We start from the raw sequence: 15,649 nt of genomic DNA, 5'->3' as shown, positions 1-15,649 counted from the left end.
ATTACTCATGGTCTACATTTTAATCATTAATTTTCTGCTTTGCTGTGTACAATCGCCAGCCAAACTCATCTAGTAAATTTTTCATTTGTGTGATTATATATTTACACGTGAATCTATATTTTTTCCCTTCCAAATGTTATCTTATGTGGGTTCTGGTTACTATTAGATTTAGTCAAACTTGTGTTTTAATTATTAAACATTTTATTATCTGTGAATAGCAATTCAGCATTGAATTATTTAGGAGACTGCCATCATGTGTTCTCACTCACAGTGCTTTAAATCTTTATTTGTCTTGGCATACTGTTTATTGGCTCTGAAAAGATAGATGTATCATGGAATTTTCGCAGGCTGAAGATTAAGTTGTTTTTCTCTAGGAAGGAGCTACACTGTTTGTTAAGAGCATGGTCAGTGCACAATCCCATTAAAGTTAAAACAGAGCTGAACTTTCCTAGACCACCCTTGTGATATGAATTTGAGAAAAATCAAACTGAGATCCTATCCTGTGATGGTTAATCTCAATTGTCAACTTGACTGGATTAAAAGATGCCTAAGATTAGGAAGCTTTGGGGTGTCTCTATGAGAGTGTTTCTAGGAATTATTGGCATGTGGGTCAGCAAACTCAGGCAGAGACCCACCCTAAGTGTGGGCAGCACAGTACAATAGGTTGGAGGCTTGGATGGAATCAAAAGTTGGAAGAACAAGAAGACAGCAGCCAAGACAAAATCAATTCTTCTTGAGCAGATTCTTCATTGCTGCTGTGATTGCCTGAGGCCATCAGGCTCCAGCTCCTTCACTTTTCCAAAGTGGACTCTGAACCAATAATCTCCAGAGTTTCCAGGCCTACAGCACCAGACTGGGGAGGCATCATTGATTCCTCTTGTTCTGCAGACAGCCATTGTAGGACTATCCAACTTGTGATTGTGCAAGCCAATCCCGTAAATTCCCCTTTTATAATCATATATATATTTATATATATATATATATAATCATATATATATAATCATATAAATACGATATGATGATATATAATCATATATACATATGATTATAATCATACACACACACAATGTAATCTTGTTGGTTCTGTTCCTCTAGAGAACTCTAATGCATATACATACTTTTACTATCTAAGGCATTAATATTCTTCTATATTTATTGTCCTCTACTCCATTCTTTGAAAGGCAAATCTACCATATTCACCCGTATGTGAAGAATGAGCAAGTGTTTAATGCTGGTTTTTCTTATATTAAGGATGTATTTTAGTCTTAAGTTATATAACAACCAAAAAATGGAAACAAGAATTAGCAGAATTATATCATGAAAAGAAGAACTACGAAAATTCTATATCTAAAAAGAATGTATCATAAAGGAATGGGAGCAAATGAAGACATTTTCAGATCAAAAAAAAAAAAAGAAGAAGAAGAAAAAGATAAGGAAAGGGCTGACCACATCCACAGTGTGTCCACATCTCAGAGCAAATGGACACCTATATAAAATTTGATTAATACACAAAGACTGATGATGCCACACACACCAATATAGTCTGAAGAGGTCTGTTGCTTACATAATAAAATTTTCTGGGTAGAGGAGGGTGGGCATCCAAAACTAGCCTGAAAATGTCTTAAGAAACCAAGGAAAGAAGACTGGCTTGAGGTTTTACTGGCGCTGAAGGTTTGGGGCCAGGGTAAAGGTGACCATGCATTGTTTGAACATCTACCACTTTCAAATGAGTCGTCTTATCAGCTTGCCTAAATGTGAGGCAGGAAGAAAAAAATCTGTCGCCAGGTAAACAAAAGAATAACAAGAGTCAGATCCTTTATTATAGGACTTTACCAGAAGTTTCTGATCAAAGAAATTCTACATGATGTACATTAGAGACAAAAGCAAAGGTCTTACATTAAGGAGAAATGTATAGAAAATAAAAATAAATATGTGGGTAACAGTACATGAACATTAATTTTAAAGAACAGCAATAAATATGTCTGATGTGTCAAAAGAACTTTAAAATTCAGATAATCATAATTTGTAAAAGGAGAATATAATAGACTGAATTGTTCTAAGTAACTTGTATTATCTGGGGAAAAGTTTAAACATAATTTGATTAACTTTAAATTTTGAAAATGTCAGTTATTTCTTATATAACCAAAGATAAATATTAACATCGCTTAATATTCAAAATAAAGACTGAAGATTAAGTTACTATACAATGATCAATCAAAAATATAATAATGGAAAGAAAAAAAGTCAAGGTGATAGATTCTAAAGTAAAAGATTAGTAATTATATGAAATCAATTAATTCTGAAATTTAAGACCAAAATGATTGTCATATTTTATTTTAAACAACTAAAGCTTTTCATATTAGGCTCCTAAAAAATCTTAAACAAAAATAGAAAGGAATAATTAAAACATATTATCAAAATGATGGTAGCCAAAATTAAAAATTTACAGCAACATCAGGAAAAGACTTTAAGGCAGAAGTGGACTACAAAAAATAGACTTTAAGCTAGAGTCTATTAAAAGTTATCTCATTTGATAAAATATTAGTTTCACCAGTAATATGTAAATCTGTGCTCAGCTACAGGTATAATATAATCATAATGAAAAAAGAAAAATCCCCCAAAATAATGAAAAATTTTGGACAAGTCTGTTTCAATTATTGTTAAACAAAAAATTGAAGACAAAAATGTTAGAAAAATATATAAGAAGTTAAAATTCTTATCTCCAAAGTTTATTTAATACAAATGCAGGCAACACTTCAATTATGAACTCTAAGATGCATTCTCATCAAGCACATATCAAATATTCAGAAAATGTGACCACACATTTTCCCATAAAAAACATCTCAACCAACTACACATAGGAAACCACAGGGAACATGTTCTCCAACAACAGGGAAATTAAGATGGAAATCAATAATAATGAAACAATCATAAACATTAATATAAAGCAATAATCCTGTGTCATCATGGGTCATAGATGAAACCAGAAAGACATGAAAAGTGTTGACCATGTTGTACCTCAAAACGTGTTATAGTTAAAAAAAATTATATATATATATAAAATTATATATATATATAGAGAGAGAGAGAGAGAGGCAACTATGCGTATCAGGAAAAAGACAAGAGTAGTGAGATAAGTAAAATCATATCAGATGTCTGACAAATACCAACATAACTTGAAGCAATATAAACAAAAATAATGATAAAATTAACCATGGACTTAAAATCCATTTAAGATAACTGCCAGAAATAGTATATCTTCCTCAATTATGGGCACACACACACAAATGTTTCCCAGAGATTGGGGTACACAATAGAGAAAAGCATCTTAGAAGTGTCAGTCTTTGAGAGGCATCATTTTTAGGAAAGACACGCCTAAAAGTAAGGGAAAGACATCCCTTGTTTATTGTGTAGTGAAGGGTATGTGAAGTAAAAGGGAACATTTTGGTATCCTAAGAGGCAAAAGGAACGTAAGCTCTCCAAAGACCACAACACCTGCCAATCACCATTAAAACACCTACTATATATCTGTAATTTGCTATACTGACAGAAGAGGGAGCCATTGCACTAGGAATTCTTTATGCCAGTAAAAAAATCCCACCTCCAACCCAAAAAAAGAAAAAGAAAAAACCCAATAAATATTAGATTTCTTATTAAAAATAAGATCAAATACTGTAAATTAATTCTCCTTACAATAAAATAACTATTAATCAGAATAAAACTCTAAGGAAACATTACAAATGAAATAAAATGTATTCAAACACTGATTTCAATCCATATGAAATCAGATATTTACCTAACAAAAATATGCACTTAGGAACATGTCAAATGACCTCCACTATTATTTACAATTACCATTCACTAAAAATTAACTTTTTAATTTAAAAATGATAAAAGAACAAAAATGGATAAATATGTATAGAAGTGAAAATATAGATAATTAAGCTCAGAAGAGAAATAAGATTTAAAAATACAAAGTTGTCTCCTAAATGAAAAGTAAATCACAAGGTCACAAAAGGGAATAGACTCAAATGAAAATATAATGATTGGCAATGAATACAAGTAGAAAAATAGCTTTGAGATTAAAAATGTGATAAAGGTTTAAAATAAGATTAGACAAGAGTGACATAAATAGAAGTTTAGCAAAGACACCATTTGTTTACTAAAGTCACTGGAAAAGAAAAAAAACTAAAAGGAACAAACCAATAGTAATTAGTATTTTAAAATATATCACAATAAATGTATTCAGAAATAGACCTGAATCTACTGGTACCTGAGAACATTCATATGGAACAATAAAAACTAAGCCATAGACAAATACAGTTATTAGACTTTGAAATTAAATCATTTCACAGTTCCCAGGAGAGAAGTCAAACAAACAATGAAGACAAAGGCATTAAACTATTATCAGATCTTCAAAAACTACATCCAAAGCATAGTAACCTTGGAGCAGCATTTTCAGTATATTCTATTAAACACAGTGTAAATTGAAGATTTTATATTCAGTCTACTAGGCTTCAAGTATTATGATCATAGAAAAATAGTTTTAAACATACAAGAATTTTTAAAGTCATATACTCACAAGCTTCCTTGAAGAAACTGCAGCACTAGCTTCATCCAAAAAACAAATTGGGAAATTCTCAATGAAATTAATATGAGCATTTATAAATATTGTTGCTCTAAAATTGAAAATGTGCAAGGGTCATATTTACTAATATGCAAATATCATATGTTCTATAACTTGGAAATAATGAAATAAAAATGAAAAGGGAAAAAATGAAATAGGATATAATTTTTAAAACATAAAAACAATAAATAAAGGGATTTCACAGAAAGAAACAGCAATTGTAATGTAATATACATAATTATAAAATATTATGATTCAGTGAACACCAGATTCATCTATCATATTCATTACTATGGATGTTATAACCTACCTGCAAAAAGAAGATATTCAGTTTGGATCATCCAACAAAGCACAAATGCTCACTGAATACAAGAGACATGCCTAAAACAGAATGATTAAGATACATAAACAGGGGCATTCTAGGGAAATGAAAACAATAAAAATGCAAGAGGAATAATCCTATGTTACATAAAATAATTTTCAAGTCGAAAAATCCTATGTAGATAAAATCCTATGTTAGATAAAATAGTATTTAAGTCAAAAAATCATTAAACTTAACAGAGGGAAATTTTCAATGCTACAACCCAGTTCACAGTGAAGATTAACAACACGTACAAATATGTCTGTACACAAATCACAGTGAATAGAACCACAGATGCACTTATACAGAAGATACTTATTATAGGATATTTTAAAATTGTTGCTGTCAGTACAAGAAACCTACATATAAAAATTTATAAATCTTAAGAATAAATGCAAAATGTATCTCCCTCAGAGAGTACATCTTGTCAAGAACAAGTAGAACATTCACAAAAGTTGTCATAAAATAAGTCATAAAGAATAGTAGTAAGTTTGATAAAGAAGAAATATTACAAAGAGCACTCTCTGGCTTCAATGCAATGAAACTACTAATTATTAACAAATTTGTAAAACAAAGACTCACATGGAAATTTTTAGAAATTTCTATTAACAAAACTGAAAAGAGAAATGCAAATATTTTTAAATAATTAAAATATAGATCAGAACCTTACAAGTCAATTTAATAAAGGAAGTAGTGGAAATTTCTTAATACTAAGCACATTTATAATTAAAAACAAAACTATGAGACAGTTGTGGTGGCCCACACCTGTGATCCAGTGGCTCCAGAGGCTGAGGCAGGAGGATTGCTAGTACAAAGCCAGTCTCAGCAACTTAGGGAGGTCCTAAGCAATTTAGTGAGACCCTGTCTCTACATAAAGTATAAAAAAAGAGCTGGAGATGTGGCTCAGAAGATAAGCATCCCTGGGTTCAATCCCTGGTACCAAAAAAAAAAAAAATGAAAGTACGACATAAAACTTAGTTTCATATATGAACAATATAGAAAAGTAACAACAAAGTCAAACAAATTAAACAATCACAAGAAGGAAAATAAAGATGAGAGGAGGAATTAATGAGGTAGAGAACAGAAAAACAAGCACAAAATGGTGACCTGGATAGGTCCATGCCAATAGTTCATTAAATGTAAGTGGGCTTCAGTAGAAAAATACAGAATATTAGATGGAATAAAAGCAGAAACAAATATATTCTTGCGTCTTAGGTACAAAATTTAGATATAGTGAAACACATAGAAGAACTTACACAGATGGGAAATGCAATACCATGCAAATTATAAGGTGTATGTGTGTCTTTGCTTTTGTGTGTACATCAAACCTCAAGACAAAAAGGATTATGAGGGACAAAGAATAGCACTCAATGATAAGAATGGCAATGTTCTAGCAATAGCTAAAATTTATTTCTCTCACATGTGCTTAATTAGGAAATATACATAACAAAATATTTAAGAGTTAAGGGGAGAAAAGTCCAAAATCATGGTTGGAAATTTTAGCACTAATCTTGACACATTTCATAAAATAATTAAAAATAGGCCATCACTGGTTCATCACAGTCGAGGAGCGAGCTGGCGGGTGAGCCAGGCCACCTACATCATGGAGGTAGGCAGCAGGCAGCTATCCCGCCCAGCCAGCAGGCCAAGGGCAGACATCATAACTGAGCAACCCTGCCTGACCCCTGCACCTAGCTCAGTGCCATCACTGGTTGGTCGCAGTCGCAGAGCAAGCTGGCGGGTGAGTCAGGCCACTTGCATCTAGGAGGTAGCAGGCGGGCACCCAACCTGCCTGCCTTGCAGAGCTGGGTGGTGGGTAGCCAACTCGCCCAACCACCAGGACAAAGACAAATGCCATCACTGAACAACCCGCCCGACCACCACGCCAAGGTTTGTGGTCATCACAGAGTTACCCAGAGGCTCCTTTATAGGCTGGTGCAGGCATTTTGAATTACTCCTGAGGGCATGGCCATCATCATTGGAAGGGCAACTCCCTCCCTGAGACACCTACAGGAGGTTAGAGGACCTTTGACAAGACCCAGGAGCCAAGAAGAGGAGATATTGAAAGACTCGGGACCAACTCAGAGCCACCGGGGAATATACCCCACCTGAAGGCCACCACCCCTACAAGACCAGCTTCCTAGTGGAGCACCGCATTATCAAGTTCCTCTAAGACTTCAGGCTAAGGAAGGCTAAGAGGTGAGTTATTGGAAATCTACAGAGACAATATTAGTCAACAGAGGAAATCTGCAATATCCCAGAGTTTCACTATAGACGGGTAGACACCTGAACAATATGAGAAAACAAGGGAAAAAAATGTCCCAATCAAACCTAGATGGTATAGCAATAAAATCCAATGATAACGTGGCAGAAGAAATGTCAGAAAGGGAGTTCAGAATGTACATAATCAAAATGATCAGTGAAGCAAATAAGGAAATGAAAGAGCAAATGCAGGCATTGAAGGATGAGATGAAAGGGCAAATGCAGGCATTCAATGATCGCACCAATTGAGAGTTAAAAGAGCAAATACAGGAAGTAAAAGATCATTTCAATAAAGAGTTACAGATATTGGGAAAAAACCAAACAGAAATCCTTGAAATGAAGGAAACAATAAACCAAATTAAAAACTCCATAGAAAGCATAACCAATAGGATAGAACACCTGGAAGACAGAACCTCACATATCAAAGACAAAATATTTAATCTTGAAAACAAAATTGACCAAATAGAGAAGATGGTAAGAAATCATGAACAGAATCTACAAGAACTATGGGATATCATGAAAAGGCCAAATTTAAGAATTATCAGGATTGAGGAAGGTTTAGAGAAATAAACCAAAGGAATGAACAATCTATTCAATGAAATAATATCAGAAAATTTCCCAAATCTGAAGAATGAAATGGAAAATCAAGTACAAGAGGCTTATAGGACTCCAAATACACACAATTACAACAGACCCACACCAAGGCACATTATAATGAAAATACCTAACATACAAAATAAAGACAGAATTTTAAAGGCTGCGAGAGAAAAGAATCAAATCACATTCAGGGGGAAACCAATACGGATATCAGCAGACTTTTCAATTCAGACCATAAAAGCTAGAAGGCCCTGGAACAACATTTTTCAAACTCTGTAAGAAAATGGATGCCAACCAAGAATCTTATACCCAGCAAAACTTACCTTCAGATTTGAAGATAAAATAAAATCCTTCAGTGATAAACAAAAACTAAAAGAATACACAAAAAAGAAAGTTGGCATTACAGAACATTCTCAGCAAAATATTCCATGAGGAAGAGATGAAAAACAATGATGCAAATCAGCAAAGGGAGGAACTACCCTAAAGGAACAACCAAATAAAGGAGAAAACAAGTCGTGTCAAAAACAAAAAAATGAGCCAAATGACCAGGAATACAAATCATATCTCAATAATAACCCTGAATGTTAATGGCCTGAACTCATCAATCAAAAGACATAGACTGGCAGATTGGATTAAAAAAAGATCCAACAATATGTTGCCTGCAAGAGACTCATCTCATAGAAAGAGATACCCAGAGACAAAAGGTGAAAGGATGGGGAAAAACATACCATGCACATGGACACAGCAGAAAAGCTGTAGTATCCATCCTCATATCAGATAATGTGGACTTAAAGTCAAAGTTAGTCAGAAGGGATAAAGAAGGACATTTCATACTGCTTAAGGGAAGCATAAATCAGCAAGACATAACAATCATAAATATCTATGCCCCAAACAGTGCCTCATCCACATATGTCAAACAAAATCTTCTCAATGCCAGAAATCAAATAGACCACAACACAATTATACTAGGTGATATTAACACACCTCTCTCACCACTGGACAGATCCTCCAAACAAAAATTGAACAAAGAAACCATAGATCTCAATAACACAATCAATAATTTAGACTTAACAGACATTTATAGAATATACCATCCAACAAAGAGCAAATACACCTTCTTCTCAAACCACATGGATCCTTCTCTAAAATAGACCATATATTATGTCACAAAGCTACTGTTAGGAAATAGGAGAAGAAAGAGATAATACCTTGTATACTATCAGATCATAATGAATTGAAATTAGAAATAAATGACAGAGTAAAAAATAGAAACTATTCCAACACCTGGAAATTAAATAATATGCTATTGTATGATGAATGGATAACAGAAGATATCTGAAGGAAATTAAAAAATTCTTAGGTAAATGAGAACAAAGAAACTACATATCAAAATCTCTGGGACACTATGAAAGCAGGTCTTAGAGGAAATTTTATTTCATGGAGCACATTCAATAAAAGAAGAAAAAATCAACAAATAAACAACCTAACACTATGGCTCAAAGCCCTAGAAAAAGAAGAACAGAGCAACACCAAAAGTAGTAGAAGACAGGAAATAGTTAAAATCAGAGCTGAAATCAACGAAATTGAAACAAATGAAACAATCAAACAAATTGACACAATAAATAGTTGGTTCTTTGAAAAAATAAAAAATAAAATTGATAAACCCTTAGCCACATAAACAAAGAGAAGAGAGAGAAAACTCAAATTACTAAAATTTGGAATGAACAAGGAAATATCACAACAGACACGATGGAAATACAAAATATAATTAGAAACTATTTTGAAAATCTATACTCCAACAAAATAGAAAATCTCAAAGACATCAACAAGTTTCTAGAGACATATGAATTACCTAAACTGAACGAGGAGGACATACACAATTTAAATAGATCAATTTCAAGTAATGAATTAGAAGAAGTCATCAAAAGCCTACCAACAAAGGAAAGTCCGGGACTAGATTGGTTCTCAGCCGAGTTTCACAAAACCTTTAAATAAGAGCTCATTCCAATACTTCTCAAAGTATTCCATAAAATAGAAGAGGAGGGAACCCTCCCAAACTCATTCTATGAAGCCAATATTACCCTGATACCTAAACCAGACAGAGACACATCGAGGAAAGAAAATTTCAGACCAATATCCTTAATAAACATCGACGCAAAAATTCTAAACAAAATTTTAGTAAATCGCATACAAAAGCATATTAAAAAGATAGTGCACCATGATCAGGTGGGTTTCATCCCAGGGATGCAAGGTTGGTTCAACATCAGGAAATCAATAAATGTAATTCACCATATCAATAGACTTAAAGTCAAGAATCACGTGATTATTTTGATAGATGCAGAAAAAGCATTTGATAAAACACAGCATCCCTTCATGCTCAAAACACTGGAAAAAATAGGGGTAGTGGGAACATTCCTTAACATTGTAAAGGTCATCTATGCTAAGCCCATAGCCAATATCATTCTAAATGGTGAAAAACTGAAAGCAATCCCTCTAAAAACTGGAATAAGGCAGGGATGCCCTCGTTCACCACTTCTATTCAACCTTGTCCTCGAACCTCTAGCCAGAGTAATTAGACAAACCAAGGAAATTAAAGGGATATGAATAGGAAAAGAAGAATTCAAACAATCCCTACTTGCTGATGACATGATTATATATTTATAGAAACCAGAAAATTCCACCAAAAAACTTTTAGAACTCCTAAGTGAATTAAGTAAAGTAGCAGGATATAAGATTAATGCTCATAAATCCAAAGCATTTTTATACATAAGTGATGAATCTTCGGAAAGAGAAAATAGGAAAACTACCCCATTCACAATAGCTTCAAAAAAATAAAATACTTGGGAATCAATCTAACAAAACAGGTGAGAGACCTCTACAATGAGAACTACAGAACACTGAAGAAAGAAATTAAACAAAAACTTAGAAGATGGAAAGATCTCCCATGTTCTTGGATAGGCAGAATTAATATTGTCAAAATGGCCATACTACCAAAAGTGCTATACAGATTCAATGCAATTCCAATTAAAATCCCAATGACATATCTTACAGAAATAGAGCAAGCAATCATGAAATTCATCTGAAAGAATAAGAAATCCAAAATAGCTAAAGCAATCCTTAGCAGGAAGAGTGAAGCAGGGATATCACAATACCAGAACTTCAACTATACTACAAAGTAATAGTAACAAAAATGGCATGGTATTGGTACCAAAATAGACAAAAAGATCAATGGTACAGAATAGAGGACATGGACACAAACCCAAAGAAATACAATTTTCTCATACTAGACAAAGGTGTCAAAAATATGCAATGGAGAAAAGATAGCCTCTTCAACAAATGGTGCTAGGAAAACTGGAAATCCATATGCAACAGAATGAAACTAAACCTCTATCTCTCACCCTGCACAAAAATCAACTCACAATGGATCAAGGACCTTGAAATCAGAACAGAGACCCTGCACCTTATAAAAGAAAAAGTAGGTCCAAATCTTCAACTTGTGGCTCAGGATCAGATTTCCTTAACAGGACTCCCATAGCACAAGAAATAAAAGCAAGAATCAATTACTGGGACAGATTCAAACTAAATGACTTACTCTGAGCAAAGGAAACTATCAGCAATGCGAAGAGAGCCTACAGAGTGAGAGAAAATCTTTGCCACCATACTTCAAATAGAGCACTAATTTCCAGAATATATAAAGAACTCAAAAAACTCTACACCAAGAATACAAAGAATCCAATCAAAAAATGGGCTTAGGAAATAAAGAGACACTTCACAGAAGAAGATCTACAAGCAATCAACAAACATGAAAAAATGTTCAACATCTTTAATAATAAGAGAAATGCAAATTAAAACTACCCTTAAGATTCAATCTCACCCCATTGAGAATGGCAATTATCAAGAATAAAAGCAACAATATGTGTTGATGAGGATGTGGGGAAAAAGGTACACTCATACGTTGCTGGTGGGATTGCAAATTAGTGCAGCCACTCTGGAAAGCAGTGTGGAGATTCCTTAGAAAACTTGGAATGGACCTACCATTTGACCCAGCTATCTCACTCCTTTGCCTAAACCCAAAGGACTTAAAATCAGCATACTACTGAGATACAGCCACAAGAATGTTCATAGCTGCTCAATTCACAATAACCAGATTGTGGAACCAACCTAGATGCCCTTCAGTGGTGAATGGATAAAGAACCTGTGAGATATATATATATATATATATATATATATATATATATATATATATGTATGTATATATATATACACACATATATACACACACACACACACACCATGGAATATTATTACTCAGCCATAAAGAATAATAAAATTATGGCCTTTGCAGGCAAATGGATGCAGTTGGAGAATATCATGCTAAGTGAGATAAGCCAATCTCAAAAAACCAAAGGACGAATGATCTCACTGATAAGCAGATGATAACACATAAAGAGGGTGGTAAGGGGGCAAAAATGGAGGAAGAAGGGACTCTATAGAGGGATAAGAGGGGTGGGAGAGGTGGGTAGGAGGAAAAAAAAATAACAGAATGAATCTAATACTATTTTCCTAGGTAAATGTATGATTACACAAATGGTATGCCTCTATTTCATGTACAAACAGAGAAACAAGATGTATCCCATTTGTTTATAATAATAATGAATTTAAAAAAATAATTTAAAATAAATTCAACCTCTAAAGAAATGAACTAACAATACTATCAATTGCTTTCATAAAAATATGCCTAGAATTGAGAAGAAATATTATTTTTAATTTTTTTATTTGTTCTAATTAGTTATACATGACAGTAGAATGCATTTTGACACATCATATATAAATGGAATATAATTTCTCATTCTTCTAGTTGTGCATGAATTAGAATCACACTAGTGGTGTAGTCATATATATACATGGGATAATAATATCAGATGCATTCTACTATACTTCCGACCTCCATATCCCTCCCCTCCCTTACTTCCCTCTACGCAATCCAAAGTAACTCTATTCTTCCCTAGTCCCACTCCCCTTATTGTGCATAACCATCCATATACCACAGAAAACTTTAAACCTTTGGTTTTGGGGATTGGCTTAACTCTCTTAGCATGATATTCCCTAGCTCCATTCATTTATTGACGAATGCCATCATTTCATTCTTCTTTAAGGCTCAGTAATATTCCATTGTGTGCATATACCACAATTTTTTTATCCATTCATTTGTTGAAGGACACCTAGGTTGGGTCAATAGTTTAGCTATTATGAATTGAGCTGCTATAAACATTGCTGTGGCTTTGTCACTGTGTTATGCTGATTTTAAGTCCTTTGGGTATAAACCGAGGAGGGGGTTATCTGGGTCAAATGGTGGTTCAAAGAAACTAAACTCAAAGTGGATCAAAGACTTAGGCACCAGAACAAAGACCCTGTGCATAATAAAAGAAAAAGTAGGACCAAATCTTCACCATTTCAACCTAAATTCTGACTTCCTTAAAAAGACTCCTAAAGTGCAAAAAGTAAAATCAAGAATCAATAAATGGGATTGATTCAAACTAAAAAAACTTCTATTCGACAAAGGAAACAATCAATAACATGAAGAAAAAGCCTACAGAATGGAAGAAAATCTTTACTACATGCATCTCATGTAGAACATTAATCTCCAAGACAAATAAAGAAATCAAAAAACTTAACACATACACTCAAAAATAATGCAATCACAATAGCTCAATTCACTATAGCCAGATTGTAGAACCAACCTAGATGTCCTTCAATTGATGAATGGATAAAGAAACTGTGGTATATATACACAATGGAATATTACTTAGCCATAAAGAATGATAAAATTATGGTATTTGCAGGCAAATGGATGAAATTGGAGAATATCATGCTAAGTGAGATAAGCCAATCTCAAAAAACCAAAGGACGAATGATCTCGCTGATAAGCGCATGATGACACATAATGGGGGGTGGGAGGGTTTAGTGTTAGGGTTAGGGTTAGGGTTAGGGTTAGGGAGGGGGGCAAGAATGGAGGAAGGAAAGACTGTATAGAGGGAAAAGAGGAGTGGGAGGGGTAGGGAGGAAGGGAAAACTAACAGAATGAATCAAACAACATTACCCTATGTAAATTTATGATTACACAAATGGTATGCCTTTACTCCATGTACAGAGAAACAACATGTATCCCATTTGTTTACAATAAAAAATAAATAAATAAATAACATGACAACATACACAATAAAAAAAATAATGCAATCAATAAAAGGGCTAAGGAACTGAGCAGACACTTCACAGAAGAATAAATATAATCAATCAACAAATATATGAGAAGCTCCAAGTTCCGGAGCCAGCGCGGCATACTCTGGCCCGCAAGCAGCTTCAGGGACCAGGACAGGGCAGCCAGCGACCTCCCCAAGCAGCCTGGACCCCTGTGGTGGGATGTGCCTTTCAAGGCTAGCTTCTTGGAACAGACCGCCCAGTGAGAGCATTTCTACATAGAGACAGCCACATGTCCACGAGTCAACGGAGAGCTTCGATCCCCAAGCAGCCTCTGGGATCAGGGCAGGATATCCAGAGACTTCTTCAGGCGGCTCTGCCCACTCCGGCCGCAGGCTCTTTCCACGGGATGCGATCCAAGATGGTGGACTAGAGGGGGACTGCATCCCCAGAACCCAGGAGTTAAGAAGGGGAGGCATTGAGAGACTCGGACCAAAATAGAGCCACGGGTGAGTCTGCCCACTGGGTAAAGTTCGGCACGGGTGGCAGGCCCAGATAGAGGTGGCTTATTGGAGCAGGGCAGGGCAGCTAGAGTCTTCCACAGGCAGCCCTGCACACTCCGGCGCTGGGCCCCTCCCACACAGCCAGCTTCTCCAGGTTCTCGGAGCAGGCCCCCTACTGAGAGCCTTTCTGATCAGAACAAGCTCCAAGACCTGGAGCCAGCGCGGCATACTCTGGCCCGCAAGCGGCTTCAGGGACCAGGACAGGGCAGCCAGCGACCTCCCCAAGCAGCCCGGTCCCCTGCGGTGGGAGGTGCCTTTCAAGGCTAGCTTCCTGGAACAGACCGTCCAGTGAGAGCCTTTCTTCACAGAGACAGCCACAAGTCCCCGAGCCAACTGGAAAGCTTCCATCCGCAAGCAGCCTCTAGGATCAGGGCAGGGCAGCCAGAGACTTCTTCAGGCGACTCTGCCCACTCCGGCCGCAGGCTCTTTCCACAGGGCAACCCAAGATGGCAGCCTAGAGGGTGACTGCACCTCCAGTCGCTCCAGAACCCAGGACTCAAGAAGGGGAGTCATCGAGAGACTTGGACAAAAATAGAGTCACGGGGTGAGTCTCCCCCACTGGGCGAAACTTGGCCTGGGCGCCAGGCACAGATAGGGGTGGCTTATCATAGCAGGGTAGGGCAGCTAGAGTCTTCCCAAGGTAGCCTTCCACACTCCGGCGGTGCGCTCCCCCCACACGGCCAGCTGCACGGTGCAGGCCCCCAGTGAGAGCCTTTCCACACAGAGCCAGCTCCAAGCCCTGGAACCAGTAGGGGCTAGGGGCAGCTTTCTTCAGAAGCACTGCATTATCAAGTTCCTCCAAGAATTCAGGCTACTGAAGGCTGGGAGGTGATACACTGGAAATCTACCGGGACACTATAAGCCAATAGAGGAAATCTGCAATATCTCAGATACCCACTGACATCTGACCAATATGAGAAAACAAGGGAAGAAAATGTCCCAAACAAACCTAGATACTACATCAATAAAACCCAATGACAGCACAGCAGAAGAAATGTCAGAAAGGGAGTTCAGAATGTACATAATTAAAAGGATCAGAGA

The sequence above is a fragment of the Sciurus carolinensis genome, chromosome 2 (assembly GCF_902686445.1).
Source record: "Sciurus carolinensis chromosome 2, mSciCar1.2, whole genome shotgun sequence".
Classification (NCBI taxonomy): Eukaryota; Metazoa; Chordata; class Mammalia; order Rodentia; family Sciuridae; genus Sciurus; species Sciurus carolinensis.
The sequence above is the reverse complement of the archived record's forward strand: the minus strand, read 5'-3'. Positions refer to the sequence as shown.